This window comes from Aotus nancymaae, unplaced genomic scaffold (genome assembly GCF_030222135.1).
Source record: "Aotus nancymaae isolate 86718 unplaced genomic scaffold, 86718_ANA_hifiasm-v0.15.2.pri h1tg000040l, whole genome shotgun sequence".
NCBI lineage: Eukaryota > Metazoa > Chordata > Mammalia > Primates > Aotidae > Aotus > Aotus nancymaae.
In genome coordinates this window covers 29,908,248-29,932,125 of record NW_026988454.1, presented here as the reverse complement: position 1 = coordinate 29,932,125, position 23,878 = coordinate 29,908,248, and the positions used below count along the sequence as shown (strand labels likewise).

At 42.4% G+C, this 23,878-nt stretch overlaps 1 long non-coding RNA gene and 1 other non-coding gene across 2 annotated transcripts; one reads left to right on the top strand and one right to left on the bottom strand.

Annotated features, from left to right (window-relative positions):
• The first annotated feature begins 688 nt into the window (after nt 1-688).
• LOC135268610 (U1 spliceosomal RNA) lies at nt 689-852 on the top strand. Its single transcript, XR_010336910.1, has one exon. It is a non-coding gene; the product is annotated as a U1 spliceosomal RNA (small nuclear RNA).
• Nucleotides 853-12,197: 11,345 nt separating this feature from the next.
• Nucleotides 12,198-22,631, bottom strand: LOC105732362 (uncharacterized). Its single transcript, XR_010336548.1, has 3 exons — nt 22,304-22,631; nt 13,463-13,496; nt 12,198-12,612 (listed from the first exon to the last, which is right to left on the bottom strand). It is a non-coding gene; the product is annotated as an uncharacterized LOC105732362 (long non-coding RNA).
• Between the last annotated feature and the right edge of the window lie 1,247 nt (nt 22,632-23,878).

The following is a 23,878-nucleotide window of genomic DNA, read 5'->3' as shown; positions in this document are numbered from 1 at the left end:
GGTGGTGGCAGTGTTAAGTGTAACTAAAATTAAAGCTCTCCAGTCTCAGATGCCCATTATAATGCTAGAGTTACAGCCTTGCAATTACTTTTAAGCCCCATGGATATGCCAGAAACAGAGAATCTTCCTGGGGCCTGTGGCAGTAGGTATGGGCAGGAGAGCAGGTCTTATAGAAGAGGCTGCTTTTGAATTCCATCCAATGGTGTGGCAGTGGTGAGGTGTCTACCTACCTGACTGGCCTTGGAGAGTAGGATAAATATCAGGGGTATTTCTTTGATACACTCTGATTTTTAGGAGCTTATTATCTCATCAGAGATGAGTTGTATGCCCTCCGAAGCTGATCATTTCATTCCCCACTTAAAGCCTTTTAACGTCCTTCAGGACAAAACCACAGTCCCTACATAAGATATCGATGACTTGTTCCTGTCAGCAATAGCTAGGAGTGCTTTCATCTGCAAGTAATAGGACATTCAATTAACAGTGGCGTCAACCAGTGCTCCTTAAGCTCTAGTGTACCTTCCGATCACCAGGGTTTCTTATTAATATGCACATCCTGATTTAGGAGGTTGGGGTGGGGGCCTGAGATGCTGCATTTCTAACAAGCTCCCAGGTGGTGCTGATTCTGCTGGTCTAAGGCAAACCTTGTGAATAGCAAGAAATTAAAAAGGGCTTTAAAAGATGGAGTTTTATACTTACCTGGCAGGGGAGATACCATGATCACGAAGGCGATTTTCCCAGGGCGAGGCTTATCCATTGCACTCCGGATGTGCTGACCCCTGCGATTTCCCCAAATGTAGGAAACTCGACTGCATAATTTGTGGTAATGGGGGACTGCGTTCATGCTTTCCCCTAAAAAATAAAAATAAAAATAAATAAATAAATAAATAAATAAGATGGAGTTTTCTGCCTCTCATATAACAAGACATCTGAAAGTTGTTCTACACTTGATTCAGAAGAGCAACAATGTCAGTGCTCTGGGATTGGCAGATCAGGGATTGGCAAACTATGCCCCACAGGCCAAATCTAGCCCAACGATTGCTTTCATAAATAAAGTTTTATTGGAACACAACTGTACTCACTTGTTCATGGATTGCCTGTGGCTACTTTCACACTAAAATGTTGGAGCTGTGACAGAGACGATATCACCCACAAAGCCCAAAATGTTTACCTTCACCTGGCCCTTTATGAAAATAGTTTGCTGACCCTTGGCTTAGACATCATTATTCACCTCTGATCTGGGCACTTCTCCTCTCCAAACTTAGTGAGGACTCTGTTAACCAGGAAGAGAGGCAGGAAGAAGCCATGTCTGGAACGTGACTCCTCTCTCTCTCACATCCTGCCATCCTCTGGTGTAGATTCACCTTGCAGCCATGGCAACCGCAGGCAGTTCCCCAAAGGCACTATGCTTCACTGTGGCTTCAGAAAATGTCATGTGGGTTTTGAGGACAATGAGATCAGAATGTTTGCCTAAAACAGTATAAAGGCTTGTAGGCTGGGCAGGTAACTATGGGGACGACACGGAGGGTGGCCTCAGGTTCCAAGCTAAAGCATTTGGACTTACAAGTCATAGAGGTGGGCAGTGGAAACCTTGGGGATTTGTAAAGCATGAGGTCAGTTTAGTGCTTTACGCATGTAACTCTGAGAATACTGGGCAGATGGCCTATTTATTAGTCTGTTATGACTGACATGAAATACCCCAGACCAGGTGGCTACAACCACAGAAATTTAATTCATTGCAGTTCTGGAGTCAAGAACTTCAGATCGAGATGATGGAAAATTCAGTTTCTGGTGAGGCCCTCTTGCTGGCTTGTAGATGGCCACCTTTTCTCTGTGTGTGAGCAGAGAGAACGTGGCATCTCATCCTCTTCCTATAAGGACACTAGTCCTATCAAATAGGGCCCCATCCTTATAATCTCGTGGACCACAATTACCTCCAAAAACACCCTGTCTCTGAATACAGTCACATGGGGCTAGGGCTTAAACATATGAATCTGGGGTAGGGGGAACATAATTCAGTTCACAACAGCTGCTGGAGGGAGAAATGTGTGCAAGGAGACAAGTTGGACCTATCCGTGAAATATTAGAGACTGACAATACAAGGCCTGATCTAGAAAATTGGGCTCTAAGAATGGAAAGGAAGGAATGGGTGACAAGACAGAGATTGTTAAAAAAAATCAGTAGGTCTTGGTAACTAAATGAATTCAAGCAAAAGTGATTGTGTCTGACAGCTATGTTTAAAGCCTAGTGAGTAGGGAATGGAGTCATAGTTAACAGAAAAATGAAGACGTGGGGACAAGAAAGTCTTTGGGCAAATGTAGTGGTTTGGAATCTATTTAGTCTGAGCTGAGGTTATCCAGGTGTATTTGGAAGACTATTAATTCATCTTCCCTGAAGTAAATGCTACCGAACACACCTTTTATCAAGAAGTTGTGAATATTGATTTTTTTTGAAAAGTCATTGCACCCTTGAGACCCACGTAATCATTTGTAAGAATGAATGTCAGGCTCTTCATTATCTATTCCTAGTCCTGCATATTAGGATTTAAGCCAACTTCTCTTGTTCTGATCAGTGGGGATGTCTTCATCACCACAACCTGTTACACATAAGATTCTCCGAAGAAATAGTTAGAGGACATTCATTTACACATGCATTCAAGCAATATATATACAGTAAATGTAAGATACAGTTCTGGCACTAGGGATTTAAAGGTGTCTAAAAAGGACTAATTTTAGCTACATTGAAAGTGAGCTTTATAGTTCTGTTTTAAAAGTGCTTACTCATTTTCTCATGTAAGCTTTCACTTTCTTAAGTTTTCTTTAACTGTCAGGAAAGAAACGAGACAGCATTCTGAGAAGGACCTAGATATGCCACAACGAACCTTCTGAAGGAGGCTGATAGAAGGGACAACCCGCCAAGTCTCGGAGTTGACTTGACAGCCCGGCCCACGAGAAGCTGGCTGAGACAGCACAGTAGAGATGTGGCCTGAAGACTGGGGTGCGAACACTGCACAAAGCTACCATCACCGAGTCTTACATTTGCCTTATTTGTGAAGACCACTGTACTCGCACACCAACAAGAATTCACCCCAGCTGGCCTGAGCTACGGAATCTACAGTCCTTGGAAAAAGAAAAAGTCAGGAAAAAGAGCTTCAGGATCCTTCCAGCTGTTTCCTGTGATTTATCATTCTTACGTTCTAGTCATTTCAAAATACTTTTTCAACTTCATGCTATGAATTCCAAACATATTTAAGGGTCGTTTCTGCCTTTAGTAGGATATAAGTCCACTTGTGCCACCGCTTTCTCTTAGTTGGCTTTGCTATTTCCTTTCATGCATGCTCTGTCTTCCAGTAAAATAACCCTATGCCGGGGCCTCTGACTAGCTCTACTTTTGAATTAACTAATATTTGCTGTTTCCACGTGGCAGGTGTGACATTAGGCCAGGTGCTATGAGTTAAACAAAGATAAATGAGACCTGGACTCTGCCCTTAAATATGCAAACCAGCCAAGGGCTGGTGGTTAAACTCTGGACTCAGACAGACCTGGGGTGGAATTCCAGCTTCTCTACCTACCAGCTTGGGCAAGTTATTTACATTCTTTTAAATTCCTTTTTTTTCCTCTCTCCACAACCAGGCATGATAATATCTACCTCATAGACTTGTTGTGAGAATTAATTAAATAATAAAGTACAGTGCCATATAGAAAGTGAATAATTTATCCTTCTCATTATTCTTATTATCATTATTTTCATAGGGAAGAGAATGTTTGGACTTTTCCTTCTGAACCCTGCCTTTCTTTTTTCATTCTACCTCTTAACTGCACAGAACTTCTCTATTTTCTTTTAAGAGAAGAGGGAAAGGCACTCTAATGTAGATCTGAGTATAACCTTGCCTGTAGATGCACAGAGACAATAGGAAATGATGTCATACCTCTATTTAATCTGCATTGATCCTGTTTTCATCTCCTCATTTCTGACCTTCGAGAATCATTTGTTGTAGAAAAGGACAAATAACACAATCACGTCACTGATGATTAGTCTTGAGGCATTCACTTGATAAATATTTATTCTGCAGTTTCTGGGTGCCAGGTCCCGAGTCAGTGCTAGAAACAGTGGTGGACATGACAGCCCCGGCCTCTGATCTCATGGAACACACAGCACAGCAGATGGCAAACATGCACCCAAGTGCAAGAGAAAGCTCTGGAAGTGAATGTGGTGGGGCTTTGCCTAGGCTCTCAGGCAGCACCATGGCCTTCTACCACAGTGGCAGTCCCAGGTACCCGGTGAGTCTCCTGTGCATGGTGTCAGGCACACTATGACCTTCTAGCATAGTGGAAGCGCCATGTGCATGGTGAGTCTCCTGTGCTTGGTGACAACTTTCAATTGCCCGAACTGGAAACTTGGGGTGAAATACATAACTGAAAGCTTGCAGATCTATACAAGGGATTAGATAGTAGAATATTGAAATCCATTGATATCATTGATTTTAAATTGAAAAAGAATTACAAAAGAATGTGGGTTAAGAGGTGGCTTTAACTTCTCCAAGTTATTCTCCGGCTAGAAATGTTAACACCAAAAATATTATAATCTGACAATGGAGGATAATGGCTGATGTTTCCTGTGCCTTCCTCCAATCCTTAGGATGACCCTGGAAAGTAAATTATGAATTTGGATTGTAAATAATGTGGTCTGGTTGGAGGGCATCTGCTTCACCAACTGGATACAATGGCTGGAGATGCCCTGAATTTGCAGTTAGGAGAGTTCAGCTGGTCTCCATGAAAATGGTAGTTCCATTGGTCACAGGGTCTGCAATGATTTCATATAAAACTGGCATCACACTACTTAGCTATCTGGCAAGGATCTGATTGCCGTCCCTTGGTATTCAGGATGATTGTGAACTCACAGCTGAATGTGGCTGGGGTCGAGGTGAAGGACTGAGGTCTGGTATTATACCCATTCTCCAAATGGAATGAGTCCGGTGCTGAGTCAGGTCCCAATTGACCCTTGTACCTAACTCACCCTGTGATGACAGACACTGCCCTTAACCACAATTTGAAGATGTCTCAAATAGTGGGTAAAGCAAATCAGGCATTCCAGGCATGGCAAGGCTTGGAAGTCTAGGCAGCAATAAAAAGGGCTAACACGTGTTGACTATGTTGACTACTCCTACAGAATTCTAAATTCCACTTGAATTACCTGCAACCCCTCTACCAAGTATTAACATGAGGGATTCCTACAGTCAGGGAGCTGGGAGAGGTGCAAGGAAAATAAGGCAGGGCCCTCTGTCCTCAGAGGGCCTCAGTCTCCATAGTCCTCAGGACTATAGCAGAATTCAGAAACGAGACCAAGGCAAAGGCCCAGCTATGTGAACTGGCACCCTTGAAAAGCCATTAGCAGTCTGTGGGTGATCCCCAACTCAGGGACTGTATTAAGGGAATCCAGGCAAAAGAGAGCTGAGAAGAGAGCATAGAGGCATTGGAAAGAGATACAGGAGGCCAGAGGGGCGTTTTGGCTTCCAATTTCCAGGTGAGTCTGAGAGAGAGAGGTAGTTAAAGAGAGACTGAGCGAGTCTCCCCCTTCCAGCTATGGAACAGCAGCCTCAGCTCAGAAGGAGCTCCAGCTACTTCTGTGCTTCTAGACTGGTGACTCTTGGTTCATCACCTGCGGCCAGCAGGGAGTAGGGGAAGGAGATGGGGTGGGGGAGGGGGGCGGAGAAGCTGATTGCAAAGGGCAGCAAGTCAGGGCTGTCATTTACCGGAAAGGGAGCACCGGTTCCCATGCTAAGGCACTTTCGAGGAGAAGAGTCATGGGATTACTTCAGGCTTTTGGAGAAAATGTACTTTAATTGTGACTAATTAATATTCTCCTTCGCCCACTCCCAATAGATCTCCCTCCCTTTCCCATCCTCAAGGGGCAACCCAACAGTGTAACCAATCTGCTAGGCTCTTTGCATAATAGTTAGTGGGAAAGGAAGTGCATTACTCCTGGGTCATTTAGGCAATGCAGATGTACACTCAGAGAGCATGGCAGGCTGGCTAGCCGTGCGACAGCTCACGAGAGGGCAACCACATCACACAGAAGTAACAGGGACTCTTTGAGCCTGTTCCCCTTCCTTCCCTTGCGCAAGAAGCTTGGCAGGCACCGTCGTGGCAGCCAGAGGGGACACTCAGAAAAACAGCACGCTCTTGGCTTCTAAAACTCACTCTACCAGCTCCTGATTTATGAGGTTGGTGGCAAAAGACCTGCTGTTGCTCAGCCTCTGTATCTATATCCCTAAAATGAGGGGGTTGTGTTGTATGATGCTGAGGAATGTTAGGATCAGATAAGATGATGAGAAACTCTGTTCATCCTCTGTGTTCCCAGACGCCTTAACCAGAAACCATGGAGTCATGGGAGATGCCTCACTCCTTGTTTCCCACCTGCTACTGTTTCTACCTCCTAAACCCATCCCTTCCTCTTCTCCCAATTGTCCCCCCTTGTGTCATGCTGTCCCGTTGTCTCACCTGGATAAACAGACTCCCAGTGTCTCACTTTACCCTCCTTTTCTGCATCACTTGCTCCGTCTCCTCACTCCGTCGTTAAATAGTGAGAAGGCATTCTGTCTTTTCTCTCGGCATCACCAGTGTCAAGAACAGTCATGGAATAAGCTCCCCTCAAAATGGCTGATGGATGAATAACTAGGTAGAGGAATGAATTAATTTAACCTTCTATGCAAGTATCTTTTATAATTTACTTTTTAATATTTATTTATTTATTTGAGGCAGGGTCTCACTCTGTCTCCAGGCTGGAGAGCAGTGGTGATCTTGTTTCACTGCAACCTCTGCCTCAAGTTCAAGTGATTCTCCTGCCTCAGCCTCCCAAGTAGCTGGGAATACAGGCGTGCGCCACCACGTCCAGCTAATTTTTTGTATTTTTAGTAGAGACAGGGCTTCACCATGTTGGCCAGGTTGGTCTCAAACTCCTGACCTCTTGATTCACCCACCTTGGTTTCCCAAAGTGCTGGAATTACAGGCATGAGCCACTGCGCCCGGCCTGCAAGTATCACTTTTATAAAATAGTGTCTGAATGTGAGCCGCTATTCTCTGCAGTTCAATAAGCATGAATATTTGCTATAGATTTGGCATTGTGCTAGGTACTGGGGATGCAAAGATGAGTTAGATATAGTTCCTGACATTCAATTACTACACAGGGAACAAGGTGGGCTGAATTAGTTAGGGTTCCCTAGTGAATCAGAGCCAACAGGACAGACAGATAAATAGGTAAATAGGGATTTATTTTAAGGGATTGTCTCATGCAATTTTGGGGGCAGGCAAGTCAAAATTTGCAGAGATTAGCAGGCTAGAGACTCAGAGAAGAACTGATGTTGCAGCTCTAGTCTGAAGACAGACTAGAGGCAGAGTTCCTCCTTCCTTGGGGGACCACAGTTTTTTGTTTTTTGTTTTTTGTTTTTTTCTTTTTAAGGCCTTCAACTGATTAGATGAAACTCACTCTCATTATGGAGAGTAATCTGCTTTGCTTAAAGTCTGCTGACTGAACTATTAGTCATAACTAAAAAATGCCTTCACAGCCACTTCTAGACTGCTGTTGACCAAACATCTGAGCCTAGCCAAGTTGACACATAAAAACTATCACACAGGCATATAGGCAGATGATGATAATATAGTGCATATGATTGCATTTCTGCAAAGTAAACTAGGTCTTTTTTTACAAGAAGTTCTTTACACATTTTGGGATTCCAAAACTAACATTTGTGAACCGCTTTCTCTGTATATGTTGTGCACTCTACAGGGTGCATTCATAAGCATGGCTTCGATCCTTACAACAATCTGTGATATGGGCATTGTGCTCGCCTTTTAAAAGAGAAAGAGGTTCAAGTAACATGCACAAGGTTCCACTGCTGATGTGTAGTGGAGCTGAGATTTGAGGCCAAGCCTCTGCACTACTCCAAATTCAATAATCTTTGTTCTACATCATGAGACCTTTAACAAACAGATCTAGCTTGAAGCTTAGCTTTTCCAAAGAGAAGCACTTCTTTAGCCAGGAACACTACAGTATCACTAGATTTTGTAACAGGAATCCCTATGCCCCACACCATGCCCCACCACACACACATTTAAGGAAGTGAATCAGTGCTCCCAGCTCGTTTCCTATTGGCTCTGAAGCTTGGAGAGGACGATGACTAACCCCAATCCTATTGGGTCGTGTTGAATCAATAAGCTAAAAAGGAAGCTTCTCAAATGTCACTATTATGACTGAGTTTTTGTCACACACTCTTAAAAATTTTCTCTTTAACTCCAAGCCAGACATAGACCACACAGCTGCTAGTCTTTCTTAATAGACAAGACAGAATTGTTAGTACTAGATTTCTCTGTTAACTGCTCAGTATATAAAGAATATTCTGCTTTAAACTTGCCAGAATTAAGTAGGAAATGAACTGCAAATGAAAAATGCATTCTCTGGAGCACTAACTTTCAACATGAAAACAGACACATGATATGAATGCAGTAATTATTTATTGATAGCCTACTAGGTGTCAAACACTGTTGGCCTTCCAAGGAAACCAAATGAGTAGGAATAATCTCATACATCAAGGATGCACAGAATGGGGAAAAGGGAAGAAATAATATTTATTGAACGGCTTTCATATGGCAGTCATTTTATCACCTCGTTTAATCCTAACAATCCCATGAGATAGATAGCATCAGCCCTTTATGCAAAGGGGGAAACTTAGTGTAGAAAAATTCCCCTTTAAAGTCTTCCTTCTTGTTAAATAATAAATCATATGTGTGCTAATAACTTTTTGTTAAGCCCTATCCTATGTAGCTGTTAGACATGCTATGCTTACAGGCACGTAGTACATTCTATGTCCTTGTACTTTAACCAAGATATCTGTGCTGGATATGCTCACAGGCATGTCCCAGCTCACCACTGCTTTTACCTGTTTAGAAAAGTTTTAAGTTGTTAGCCAATCGGGTTTTAGTTTAAATCACGGCAAAATGGCTAGCAAGAGTACCCTTCCTGCAGCCCAGGAAGTAAAAATTGCTTTGCTGAGAGATCCGTTGTCTCAGTGCTGATTTTTCTTTGCAGCACCGAGCATCTGTTTCCAACACTTAGTCTTAGAAAAATGGAGTGAGTTGCCCAAGATGACACAACTGGTAAATGCCGATAACTTAAACCAGATCTCTCTCTATATCCAGAGCTCATCAACCTTCCACTGATCACATTGCAGAGGAGATAAAATAAAAATAAAAACCATTATAGCTAGGATGGACACCAAGAAGGGGTCAAGTAAAGTTTGAGGAATCTGAAGATGTTATTTGAGATGGTCTTTAGAAAGAACAGATGGTGGCCGGGCGCGGTGGCTCAAGCCTGTAATCCCAGCACTTTGGGAGGCCGAGACGGGTGGATCACGAGGTCAAGAGATCGAGACCATCCTGGTCAACATGGTGAAACCCCGTCTCTACTAATACAAAAAATTAGCTGGGCACGGTGGCGCGTGCCTGTAATCCCAGCTACTCAGGAGGCTGAGGCAGGAGAATTGCCTGAACCCAGGAGGCGGAGGTTGCGGTGAGCCGAGATCGCGCCATTGCACTCCAGCCTGGGTATCAAGAGCGAAACTCCGCCTCAAAAAAAAAAAAAAAAAAAAAAAAAAAGAAAGAACAGATGGTATTTTTCAGGCAGAGATGAGAAAGAGCATTTCAAAGGAGAGGAAAGGGCTTGAGTGAGACTTGAAGTGAGAAGTAGAAGGGGTTTGGAGGGTAAGAGTTGGAAAAGCTTTCTTGGAGTTTTAAAAGCAGGATGATCCTCCTAAACTAATATAGATTAGAGCAGAGCAGATTGGAAGATAAGGAGACAAGGTGGGAGATCCTTGCAAGTGTCTTAGAGAGCACCTGGAGGAATGGAAGAGAAGACAGATTTGAGAGACAGCACAGAAGAGAATTGCAGGGTGATCCTGAACTGAATGATGAACCGGTGAGTTCAGGCTGATGTAGGAGAATGGAACCTAATGCAGTGTTGGAGTAGGTGACCAGATAAGGGCCATGTGGTAGAGGTCAAGAAAGATGAAAAGCAAAAGCATAGCACAAAGAGGGAAGGAGGGAGTCAGAAAAGAAAGGGATTTCCGAATGTGCCATCCTGAAAAATGCAGTGGATCTGAGTTGTGACCAAGCCTCCTGGGGGGTGGCTGAGACCGAATAAAGACAGAGCTTATCCAAATGGAAGACACCAGAAGATTAAGAACCTGGAAGTCACTGGGAAAGCTGGCAGTGAATTACATGCAAAGGAAGTCAGTGCTCCAGAGACTGAAACCACGGAAGAATGTGAGAAAAAGTCCTCAGAATTAGAAGTAATTGGGCAGTGAAGGGCAGAAAAGTCACAAGTTTACATCAAATCAGAAAAAAATCAGTTGTCTACAAAATGGGTGATGCATTATCCTGCAACCACAGTGGGCATTTCCACTGGAAAACTTAATAATAAGGGGATCTCACTTCTCACATCTTAGGGGAAAAGGATATAGTAGGCACATTCACATAGGGTATCGCATTTTCACATTTGCTAGCAAGGAATGTCAAGGGAGGCAACTAGTGCTATCAGATAACATTGAAATGCCTCACCCTCACCTTTCCTCACCTGTCCTGTGACCCACCTAGCCTGCATAAACCCAGTGAAGAGGAGAGAGATCAAAGCTGAGCAAGTTCTCTTCCATTTTTGCTGAGTCAACCGCTTGCTATCACAGGAACAGGCAAGCATGTTTGAGGACACCCTGCCCATCTGTATCACTTGTGCTGTCAGGTTGAATGGGCAAAGTGTTAGTTCATGTGATGTGCAAGAAGACTTGCAGCCTGAGTGAATAACTTCTAATCACCATGCAGTATAAGAGAAAAGGCTTTCCAGTATGGAACTGAGCTGCATTCCAGCCCCATGACTTGGCATCAGGTTTAGCGACTGGGTCAGCAATTGTGCTCCAGTTGTTGCTTCTATTTTCTACAGGGTGTTGCAAGCCTGGAACTTCCACCCACCCAAAGCAGACTGCCAGAGCTTATCTGGCGTTTGTTAGCGCAGAGCTCATTGTGTTGCCATGCATTGTCTAGTTTAGGCTTGATTCAACTGTCACATAATCCAAGGGAAAATGAAGAGCTCTATGGACTAATCTCCATTTAATTTCAATTTTCTATTGTTAGTGCTCTGCCTGCTAGGGAATTCCAGAAAGCGTTCCTTAATAATTATAAGGTAGGTTGTGGCAAAGAAATGAATGGTGTAGCTGTCAGTCATAAGGGAAGACTGGGGAAAACAGCCCTGGTTGCCGGCAACTGACTAGATGCATTTGCTTTGTGCTGACATTAGAATCTCATTCGGAAGCAACCTGGGAGGTCAATGAATCCAACTGCTCTCTCAGAGCAGCAGCATTGGAATATGGTCTTTTGTTTTTTCCTTGCACTGTCGCCCAGGCTGGAATACAGTGGCACAGTCTCAGCTCACTGCAACCTCCACCTCCCAGGTTCCAGCAATTATCATGCCTCAGTCTCTTGAGTATTTGGGACCACAGGTGTGTGCTACCACACCCAGCTAATTTTTTGCATTTTTAGTAAAGATGGGGTTTTTCCATGTTAGCCAGGCTAGTCTCAAATCCCTGGCCTCAAGTCATCCCCCGGCTCAGCCTCCCCAAGTGCTAGGATTACAGGTGTGAGCCACTATGCCTGGCCCTGGAATATGGTCTTTTGGGCTCAGAGAGCTGACTCCCTCATTACCAAGATGGCCTTGCATTTTCTCCCCATTGGGTTTAGTTTTCATAACTATATTAAGAGCTAATATTTAGTGAGCGCCCATGATGTGCTATGCACTGAGCAAATTCTTTAAATACATTATCTCAAATAGTCCTCAGAATGAACCCATAAGGTAGGCACTTTTATTCCCATTTTTCCAGAGGGATACAGACTCAAGCCCCATGGAGTCAGGATTTGAACACACATATGCAGGTCTGGAGGACAATAGAGCCCATCTTGTCTTCACTCATGTCCCATGCTGTCCCCAGGGCTCCAGTGGTACATTCCAGGATGCAATCAAGATTCATCTGGAATTCTCTAAAGTGCTCCAGCAGACCTTGTGCAACCCAAATGTTCTGTCAGCTCCCAGCTGGGGATGACATAAATCAACAGTTTCTTTCACAACAATACTAGTAACAACAACAACGACAGGTTTTTAAATAATTTGCATATGGATTCTTTTATCCTCACAAAAGTCCTATAAAATGAGAAGAACAGGTAGTTTACAGTTCAGTTTACAAATCAGAAACCAAGACTCAGGTAAGTAATTTAAATTCCCTAAGTTATAGCTAGCAAACTGTGGAATCCAGAAATCAAACCCACGTCTTCTAAGTTCAAGGCCAGCGGGTCTCAGAGTGTGGCAACTGAACCAGTAGCATCCAGGAATTTGTTTTAAATAAACATTCTCAGGGCCCAGCACAGACCTAATAAATCAGAAACTCTGGGGGTGGGTCCAGCCGTCCGTGTTGGAACAAGCCCTCCAGGTGACAGTGATGCACACTCAAGCTTGGTCTAGGCCAATGCTTCTTCCCTTGCCCTGTGCAGTGTTAACTTTACCACCTCAAGTTCCAACTCTCTGCAATAAATAAAAAGAGAAAAAAGTGAACTGTCTAACAGAATCTTTTGTACCTGAAGTTCAGTTTCATCAGTGACTTCTTAAAATTATGCCTGACGGGTGGATCACAAGGTCAAGAGATCGAGACCATGATGGTCGACATGGTGAAACCCCGTCTCTACTAAAAATACAAAAAATTAGCTGGGCATGGTGGCATGTGCCTGTAATCCCAGCTACTCAGGAGGCTGAGGCAGGAGAATTGCCTGAACCCAGGAGGCAGAGGTTGCAGTGAGCTGAGATCGTGCCATTGCACTCCAGCCTGGAAAAAAAAAAAAATTATGCCTGAGATTCTTGGTGTTGGAAGAAAAAAAAAATACCACATCTCAGCCCCAAAGAGGAGGTTAATAAAGTCCACTGAACTTCGTTTATTTTCTCACAGGGAACTCAAGGGTGACGATTCTCCAAAATAGGGATTGCATTTTTTCCTACTTATAACAAATTTTATCTCAACAAAATCACATCTATGAAATACGACACCATCATAATCACAAATGGCTTTTTTGAGAGTTGTTTTTGTTTGTTTGCTTGTTTTGTTTTGAGACAGGATCTCACTCTGACTCCCAGGTTGGAGTGCAATGGTGTGATCAGGGCTCACTGCAGCCTCAACTTCCTGGGCTCAAGCACTCCTCCTGCCTTAGCCTCCCAAGTAGCTGGGACTACAGTTGTGTGCCACCACGCCCAGCTAATTTTTTATCTTTTGTAGAGAAAGAGTCTCGCTATGTTTCCCAGGCTGTTCTTGAACTCTTGGGGTCAAGCACTCCTCCTGCTTTGGCCTCCCAAAGTTCTGGGATTACAGGCATGGCTACCATGCCTGGCTAGGAGTTTCACTTTTGATAGTATTTTGCCTATGAACGTTAAATTTAAAAAAATATTTTCCATGCTGTGTTTGGTTTTCTGTTCTTGCAATAGTTTGCTGAGGATAATGGCTTCCAGCTCCATCCAAAGGACATGATCTCATTCTTTTTTTTATGGCTGCAAAGGACATGATCTCATTCTTTTTAATGGCTGCATAATATTCCATAGTGTATATGTACCACATTTTCTTTATCCTTTTATTCCTGATGGGCATTTGGGTTGATTCCATGTCTCTGCTATTTATGTTTTCTAAACGAAGCTTACTTCTAAAATTGTTTTCAAATTCTATGATGTTTACTCTAATTTTTATGTTTAAATTAGTTTATTTTTGACATTTGTATGTTATAAAAATCTCATAAAGAAGATATCCAATTTTAATACTTATAGCTTTATTGTCTTTCTCTCAATAAAAGATCTGATGGTGCCTAAAAAAATATTTTCCAATGAACTGTTTATTAAAAATCAGCAATATTTGTCTAAATATTAAATCTCAGAGAAGCATTTAATGACTAATGGAAACTGGGGTTGGGGTACCCAAGCAAATAGCCGTCAAAATTAGTAGAAATAGCGTTTATGTAAAATAAATATCCATTAGGGAGAAAGTGCTGCACAGAACGTAGGGGCATCATCTTTAAAGTCAAATGCCCCTGAGACCCAGCAGAGCTCTGCCACTTACTACCTACAGGACTTAGAGCAAGTCACCTATCTATCCTCAGTTGACTTTATGCAGAAAAATGGGAATCATAATTGAACCCACTCAAAGAGTTATCCTGAGAATTAAATGAGCTCACATATGAAAAATACTTAAAACACAGTGACTTCTACATAGCAGGGACTCAAAACCATTAGCAATTATTTTTGTGTTTTAAGTGACAGATATGTGCCATGGATGCATAGTAGATCAGATGCCAGGGACGGAACAATGAATATCCTATGAACTTTGCCCCTGATCCTTCCAGGCTTGCCCTTTCACTCTATTCTACAAAATCTGTTTCTGTTTTGGTTTATTTTTAATGTAGTACTTGGAACATATCTTGAATTTACATATAACCTCGCAGGGCTGGCCTGGCTACCAGTAAGAATTTTTTTGTAAGTACTATCTTTTAACAAATTTAGGATACCATCAATGATAAGACACATTATTTCAGGTACTGTTCAAAAAGAGAAAAAACACTGCCAACCATAAGATGTCATTGCTTGTTAAATACTCCCTTATTTCAATTCAAGAAGTAGTAGAAGGCTGGGTGCAGTGGCTCACACCTGTAATCCCAGCACTTTTGGAGGCTGAGGCAGGCAGATCATGAGGTCAGAAGTTTGAGACCAGCCTAACCAACACGGTGAAACACTCTACTAAACACTCTACTAAAAATACAAAAATTAGCCAGGCGTGGTGGCACCCGCCTGTAATCCCAGCAACTGGGGAGGCTGAGGCAAGAGAATCACTTGAACCCGGGAGGCAGAGGTTGCAATGAGCTGAGATCACACCACTGTTATCCAGCCTGGGCAACAAAGTGAGACTCTGCCTCAAAAAAATAAAAAATAAAAAAAAAAGGAGAAGTAGTAGAAAAAAAGTTTGGTTTTAGAATTCATGCAATGTAGTATTTTCATTTCCCATCACTGCCTAGAGCCCACAAAGAAACACTCTGCCTGGGTTATGTGTATATCTGTGTTAAGGGATGGCATGGGAAGTGGCTCACAAAAAGGATATTTCACAATAGATCAGAACTGGCTTTGAAGAAATTTTCTGAGTCAGAAAATAAATAAAACATTAATGACAGATACTCTGCACCAAGAGAACAGTATGTATCTGGAGCTGCCGGTGCACTCTATGAAAATAACTGAAGTCAGGTCAAGTAAAAATCCACTTATTTTGCTCCTACTCTTTCCATTCATTGTTAGGTGGAGGGCTACCAGCAAAATCACATCTATTCTCTCTAGATATTCATGTACTAGTAGAAGAGGCAGAGACATAAACAGAACGTGGAGGACGGTTTCAACATGGATATACGCACAAAGTCTAGAAAGAGTATAGGGAAAATGAGGTATGAGGGGAGGAGAGGGAGTAGGAAGTATGGCTAAAGAAGGCTCATTGAGAAGGCAATGCCTCAGCAGGTTTTGAACAACAACTAAGAGCTGAACAAACATTTGGTGAAAGCAACGACGCTAACAAAAAATGGGAGTGTTGTGTCTATTTCAGCTAATTTTGTTTTTCCACAGCTGTAGATTGGATGCCCTACCTCAGCTAGTCAGGAGTGAGCTTGTGAAAGAGCTGTACAAATATCTTTCTGCCAGAACCAGTGAATCTGGAAGCTCGTAGGAAGTCACTCATTATTATTGCACACACACACACACACACACACACACGCACACTGCACACACAAACATAAAACAAAATGAAAAAGAACCTGGCACAGACTTGGTACTTTTTGTTTTCATGGCTTTAAAAAAACAAAACAAAACAAAACATTAGGATTGTGTCTTAAAGAGAGGTTGAGATATCCAATTTATTTTCAATACTTCATATTGGACTCTGCAAGAGAAATGAAGGGGTGAAATAACATGCATCATGAAATGGTTAGACAAGGCAGGGCACAGTGGCTCAGGCCTGTAATCCCAGCACTTTGGGAGGTCAAGGTGGGCAGATCATTTGAGATCAGTTCGAGATCATCTGGCCAACATAGTATAACCCTGTCTCTCCTAAAAATACAAAAATTAGCCTGTATGTATGGTGGTACTTCCCGGTAGTCCTAGCCACTCAGGAGGCTGAGGCAGGAGAATTGCTTGAACCCAGAGGCAGAGTTTGCAGTGAGCCAAGATTGAGCCACTGCACTCCAGCCTGGGTGACAGAGTGAGACTCGGAAAAAAAGAAAGAAGAAAGGGGGCGAGAGAGAGAGAGAGAGAGAGAGAGAGAAGGAGAGGAAGGGAAGGGAATGGAAGGGGAGAGGAGGGGAGAGGAGGGGAAGGGAGATTGTTAGACAATGCAAATAAATCAAATCAGGGAGATGGAGAGCATGTGTAATTTTTCTCAAAGGAGGGGTTTTGCAAGGAATGGTCTATGTTAGCTTGTAAAGTATGTACAAAATCAGTTTTTCTCGGGGCAATTGTCCAACTCTGTCTTCTTTCCACTTCAGTCAAAGCTGATGGTGTGGTAAAGCTTTTTTTTTTTTTCAGAAAGAACTCCAGTCAGCCTTGACACTTCTAAACATAGTGATTCATTTCTCTGACCCTATCAGTTTGTCACTTCCAACCTAGGACCCCTCAAATGGCAGAAGTAACTTGAACACAAATTTAGTGATGTTCCTTCCTGGTTTCATTTTATAGCTGTCATTCATCAAATTGCCTTCTTCCTACATCTGCCACCTACTATACACCCTCATTGACACTCTGAACAACACACCAGATAAAACCAGTTTGTTCAGAGATAGTATGCCAAGACAACCATATACCAGGCAATTCAACTTTGGACTTTCTGAGATTTCAGGGAGAATTTGTCCACAAAGAGTATATGCACAGCCCAGGTTCCCTCTGAAAAAAATCCTGAATCAGTTGTGAAATTCCCGTGACATTGATTATAATTAAGCAGAGATTGACAAGAAGATAAGAGTATGGCTCCAGTCAAGGAGAATTCATCGCATATAAATGTTTGCATGGCGATCATGAGATCATGGATGTAAAGCAGCTAGCACGGGGCCTGATACGTCAAACCATCGAAAGCTTAGTTTCCCCTCTGTGGGACTATCTCAAAGGCATCCCACCCTAATCTGAGGTAACAGATATTCTGGAAGAATCCAAAGCTGTGGGAGAAGGAAACACAGAGGAAAGAGGAAGCTGTCTGGCTTGTGTTGGTTTATTTTTTTATCAGAACCTGTCTCAGCATTCTTACAGGGAAAAGCCAAGCTGTACCATCTTCCTCATTATTAAACAAGACTAGAAAGCCCGCAAAATCTTATTTTTTAATAGACATTGGTAGCATATACTGTGTATCAATGGAATTGAATGCTCAAGTTAGATCATAATTTTTGTACATCATTTGTATGTTTTTTTAAAGCAAAGGGAATTACAGTTCCATCAGAAGGTTTTATCACATCATTGCCAAACTCCCTCTTTTTTCTGTGTCTGTTGTAAGGTCATGCTGTTGCACAATTGGGAACACTGGGGTAATAACGGGAGATAGGAAGGACAGGGAACCAGTGCATTTCAATTTTCTCACGATGCGTTGGTAACTCATCTCCGTCTTCTCCACACTTCCTACTGGCTCGATGGAGGGGATCGTGGTAGAGGAACAATTACATGGAAGAAGTCACACACGAATTAAGCAGAGATTGACAAGAAGATAAGAGTATGGCTCCAGTCAAGGAGAATTCATCGCATATAAATGTATTTTATATGCGATGAATTTGATTTATATGCGATGAATTTTATATGCGATGACTGCTTTCCCCCTCCAGCTCTCTTCTCTACTTCCTCCTTGTGATGAGCTTATCATTTTTCCCTCCAGGGTTGTAAATAAAGGCTTCTGGGGCTCTCACAGCTCCAGAGAGAGGTAGCCCCCTCCTATCAGCCCTGACAAATGGTTGTTCAGCAAATTGTGATGAGAACATCATTGTGGTACACAGTTTATCTATTTCATTTCTAATTAATATTAATCTTTTGGCCTGGTGCAGTGGCTTGCACCTGTAATCTAGCACTTTAAAAGGCCAAGGTGGGAGGATCACTTGAGATCAGGAGTTCGAGACCAGCCTGACCAACATGGTGAAACTTCGTCTCTACTAAAAATATAAAATATTGGCTGGGTGTGGTGGCACGTACCTGTAATCCCAGCTACTCAGGACGCTGAGGAAGGAGAATCGCTTGAACCCAGGAGACAGAGGTTGTAATGAGCCAAGATCAGACCACTGCACTCCAGCCTAGGTGACAAAATGAGACTCCATCTCAAAATATATATATATATATATATATATATATATATATATATATATAAATTTTTTGTAATAAATAATTAAACATACAACAAATTTTATTTAAATATTTAAATCATATTAATGGAAAGAAGTATATTTGGAGCTTTTTAAAAAGGAAAATAGCACTCTGAATGATTGTGTGTTTTTTGAAACCACTTAAAAGTATAAAAGTCATTATATTTTAAAGACTGGAAAGACCTTAGGCACAACTTCGCTATTCTATTTGTTTTCTATAACAAAAATTAAGCCCAGAGCACTTAAATGCTTCATTCAGAAACCATCCACAAGATAATTGTGGAGGAACATATTGTAAGAATCTTTCTGCCACATCATGATACTCCTGAGTCAACCCCATGGATACGCTACACTGAGTCATAAAAATTTTACAATATATCTGGGATAATAGTCTAAGGATCTTATCCAACATAAATATAATTTGCCAACATTTTCACTTACATTCTAAAGCAACAGGCTCCCAACTGACAATTATTTCTTCATTTTGTGCTTTTGTAATAAGGCGGTCTGTCTAGTCTACCTGATTACTAACTCTGGTGTTACCCTTTGTTATCTGAACAAGTACCTAGGTGTGATTCATGGCAATGTCTCTTCTCTGGATCTGTTCCTCTGGCCATGCCTCAGTTATCACAACGTCTTCCTGATGCAGTTTCAATGGCTAGCAAAAAAGAAGCTTGAGCGTCAAGAAAAATACTTTCTACTCAAAAGAGAAGCAAAAGTTCCTGTGAATGCCCTTTGATAGTTATACATTTGATATTCGCTCATTCATTCAGTTAAGAATTCCTTCTGAAGTCCCAGATACTAGATGAAGTGCTGCAGAGGCCGATGCCTGATGAGATGCTATCCCTGGACTCATGAAGCCCATAGTCAGATGAGGACAAAATGTGTAAACCATGCTCTGTGGATACTGGCAGAGAAAGCAGTAAATAATCAAAGTGCTTTGGGGAGTGGAGAAGGAGCTGTACCTGGGGAGAATGGGAAACAGCCTTATCTATATATGCCAAATCCAAGCAGTCAAGACACCTATCTTCTAAAATTTTTACAATAACAATCTCATTTCCTCTGATGGAGAAGACACAGCCCAGCTGTGATCTAGCATCTGGGCATTCTGCTCCCAGGAACAGAAGATCTGGAGTCATTGTCTGATTACCAAACAGAACAGAAGGGTGGATCTCAGGACCCGGACAGTGGGGATAGATGGTCAGAAATAGAGAGTGGACCACAGAAAATCTATTTGACTTGGTTAAGCCAAGCACCCATAAGCCTCTTGAGAGACAGTCAGACCACACAGTTCTGAAAACAAATTCTCAGCTGTTTGAGCAGGCAGGTGGATCAGCCTGGGCTAACTCTGGGAGATCTAATCAGTTGCAGGTGCATTTTGGGTGTTTTAAGTGCATGTTAGTCATAGGGGTAAACTGTCACTTTGCACAGTTGAGGTTGAGGCATAGAACCAGTACTTTCTCTTTGCTGGAGCTGCTGCCACACCTGAGCCAGTGTGGGCTCCCAGCCATTATGGTCCTGGGAGGTGTCCAGATCGAATCGCTGTCTTGCCTAAATCCCAGAGCTCTCCGACAACACTAGTCGCCTCTCAGGGCTAGGACAAGGATGAAGTAAGAGAGGCACGAATAAGATATAACTCAGGTTCCTGCTCTGCACTGCCTTTAGCAAGACTGAGTTCTTCCTTAGACCCTGCCTCTTTCTCCAGAATGGCTTTCTAATTCTAGGAAGAGGAAGGGCTTCAACAATTCTATGGCAGGCAACATTTAACTATAAAAGAGAAGTGTGGGACAGCAAGGAGCCTGGTCGATTTCCCAAGGACCTCTGGCCAATAATCCCTGTTGAATTTTTACAAAGAGATATTGGTCAAAGGTTACAAAATTTCAGTTAGATAGGAGAAATGTTCAAGAGACCTATTGTGCGACATGGTGACTATAGTCAATAACAGTAGGTTGTACTATTGAAAATGAGAAGAGTAGATTCTAAGAGTTCTCACCACACACACACACACACACGCAAGTATGTGAGATAATGCATAGGTTAATTAGCTCAAATTAGCCATTCCACAATGTATGCATATTTCAAAACAACATGTTGCACATGATAAGTATATATAATTCTTGTCACTTAAAAAACTAATTTAGAAAAATTTCTGTTGGCAGAGTCCCAAAGGCAATGGTACTCACACTGCCCAATCTCAAATTACTAATAGGGTTTTTTGTGACTTCTCTTTTTAAAGAAAAGATTTGATTCATCTCTTGTCTCCTTCCATGTGTCTCCTGCACTTCTCCCAGTCAAAAATGCGTTTCTCAGCATCTTCCTTCTCTGCTCATTGAAAACAGATTCAAAATATACGCCCCTGAGAAAAAATTTCTTATATAAGGCATATTTTAAATTCTGTTGTGGCTTAAGTCTTGGTTGTAACACCAGAGCCCTGCTAAGAACTGTCAGCTCTATTGTTTAAACACTACTTTAGGACTAATACATATTTATTACAATGTCCCCTGGCTTCCTCTTCTGAATGAGACTTTAAACCGGCAATCATTTTATAAACAGAGCAATAACTACAAAATATTCAACAAATTAAATACATGGTTTAACAACTATCTAATCCAGAGAGAACATATAGACATTACTATTTAGATAATATTTCTTATTTTTTTATTATCCAATTTGCTTCAACCTCATCGCTTTCCTTTTAAAAAAATAAGGCTAGTATTATAAACTGGTATCTATGGTTTCCTTTTCATTAAGTTCTCTTTTTCTCATTATCTTCACTCACCTTAACCAAAAAAAAAAAAAGAAAGAAAGAAAAAAAAACCCTATTTGGAGACCTGGGGCCATGGCTCACAGCTGTAATCCCAGCACTTTGGGAAGCCAAGGCGGGCAGATCATGAGGTCAAGAGATGGAGACCATCCTGGTTCACATGGTAAAACCCTGTCTCTACTAAAAATACAAAAGATTAGTCAGACATGGTGGCATGTGCCTGTAGTCCCAGCTACTTGGGAGGCTGAGGCAGGAGAATCACTTGAACCCAGGAGGTGGAGTTTGTAGTGAGCCAGGATCACGCCACTGCAATCCTGGGTAACAGAGCGAGACTCCATCTCAAAAAAAAAAAAAATTCTGTTTGGGAAAGAGGAAGAAAATAAGGGGAAAAATGATTTACAAGGCAGGAGAGAGACATTTCCTCTACATGACACCATGGCTCCAAAGAGCACTGGGCAGATTTTCCACAAAGGATAAGGAAAAAACTAAACATGTTCTATTTCACAAAACTTCAGATTGATTCTTGGATGCAAGACGGATTGCACCTCAGAAAGAGCACATTCTTCCATCAGCACATATGGGTCACAGTCTCATAAAACATTTCAAACAACTGAGGGCAAGCCACGAGATGAGAAGTCCCTTCATGCTGGGTTTCCACGCAGAGGTCACTGCCAGTGAGCTTGTATGCTGATCAGCTGACGCAGGAGTTAAGTAAAAGCCTCCAGCAGCACAGAAATGTGGGTCTTTCCCTCAGTGATTCATCACTATCAGCAATCAGACAAACTGTCTCATAAAGTCTGAGCATAAATTACTTCATCTCCACCAATTTAGGTTTAAAGATTATTAAACTCTGAGTGCATTTGGAAAACACCTTGTTCATTTGTTACTATTAACTCTAGGATATTTTATATGGTTGATTACAAAACGACAGGGCTGATAAAATATTGCAATTACCCAACTATAACTTTAAGAGAAATCTTCTCATGTTTAGAATGCTGTATAATTCATCAATAATATCCATCAATATCTATGAATGTAAGAAAACAGGGGCACTTACCCAAATAAGCATTTTCTTAAAAGCCACCATCTATAATATCTTGTTCCATTGAATCCTCACAAAAAAATTGTGATATATGGCTGAGATTTTAAACCCATTTTATGGTAAGAAACTGAGACCCGGAAGGGTTAGGACACTGGCTTAATAGCACATCACTTGTTAGTAGCAAAGTTGGGATTTGAATCAGGGTTGTTCTGAATTCTAGACCACTTTCTTCTTAATATACGAGGCTGTTTAACTCAGATAATGGCCAGGCTTACTGAGACCATTATGCTCAATGATGGTAAATAAATATAAGAATCTTATTAGCAGAAAAGCTCTTTCTGTGCAATTGAAAAAGTAACTTCATCTTAGAAGCACTTACCCATTTGAAAAGATGACCTTATGAATTATGCCAGTGTTGTGTCAGTTGTGTAAGGCTCATGGTCAGTAAGAGGGAAAACTGATACGTGAACAAACCTAGTCACGCTGGGCCTCTGCTGTTCGTTTCCAGCTCACCTCTCCATTCTTCCCACCTGCTCTGTGTACTGGGAGGTGGACCTCTACTAACTGAACTCCTTCCTCACTCTCTGGGGTTTGGTTCAGCCATAGAATGTCTTCGCAGGGGCCAGCGGGTGAGAGGAGGTTGGGTCTGGACTGTGTACCTCCCTCCCTGTTACCTGCTGGTCCTAGAGTTGGCAGTGACTGCATTCTTCCCAGGAGACAGCAATTTGTCTTCATCTTCAGTTTGCTCCTGCTCTTTCCCCAGCCTCTCCCCCTCCCTTTTCCCCCAGGAACCCTGCATGCCCCTTACACTTTCTGCCAAAGAAGAGGCTGAGACAAAGGCTTGGGTGCAGGTGGTCTATTTGGAAACTCAGCTTAGAGAAGAGGAATGAGGGGCAGGAAGAGTGAACAACAGGGAGGTTCAAAGCCAACAAAGGTGAGTTCCCGAGTTGGCCACTGCTGTTTTCAATGGGTGTTTCATCCTCAGAATCTTCTGCGAAATCTTATGAAATACACCTCAGACAGTCTGCTGGGGAGGAAAACAAGGAATGTGCACCAGTGGCCTTCCAGCCCTCATTCTTCAAGAGAAGTGCAACCCCACGGACTCACCCGCATTTCCAGGTCACACATGCCAGAAGGCCAGGCAGGGTCCCATAGGCACCCACATCTCAGCATCAGGGAGGCCCAGGGAGGGACCTGAAGGGCACTATGGAGCAGGCGGATGACAGAGGCCCTGACGGTGCAGCTCTGACAAGGGGAAGGGCAGGAGGATTGGGGAAACTGTTACCGCCACTGTTACCAGGGAAGGCTTTGCTGCCTCCTAGTTTGTTTGATTTTTTACTTAACCCTGACACTCACTGAAATAGTTCCTTCTCTGAACTCTCCTCGAGTTCCCCATTCGATGCGATATCTATTTCACGTTAAACCCTGCCTGCTTTACAGCATTCTGTATCTTTTCAACTGTTCCTTCAAGACTCTTCCTCTCTTTTCTTCATTATTCTCTGTCCCCAAACAACGTCTCATAGTTTTATGCTTCTCTCTTTTACTGGGTCGGGGAGTGTCCCCCCAGAATTCATGTTCTTTTCAGAATCT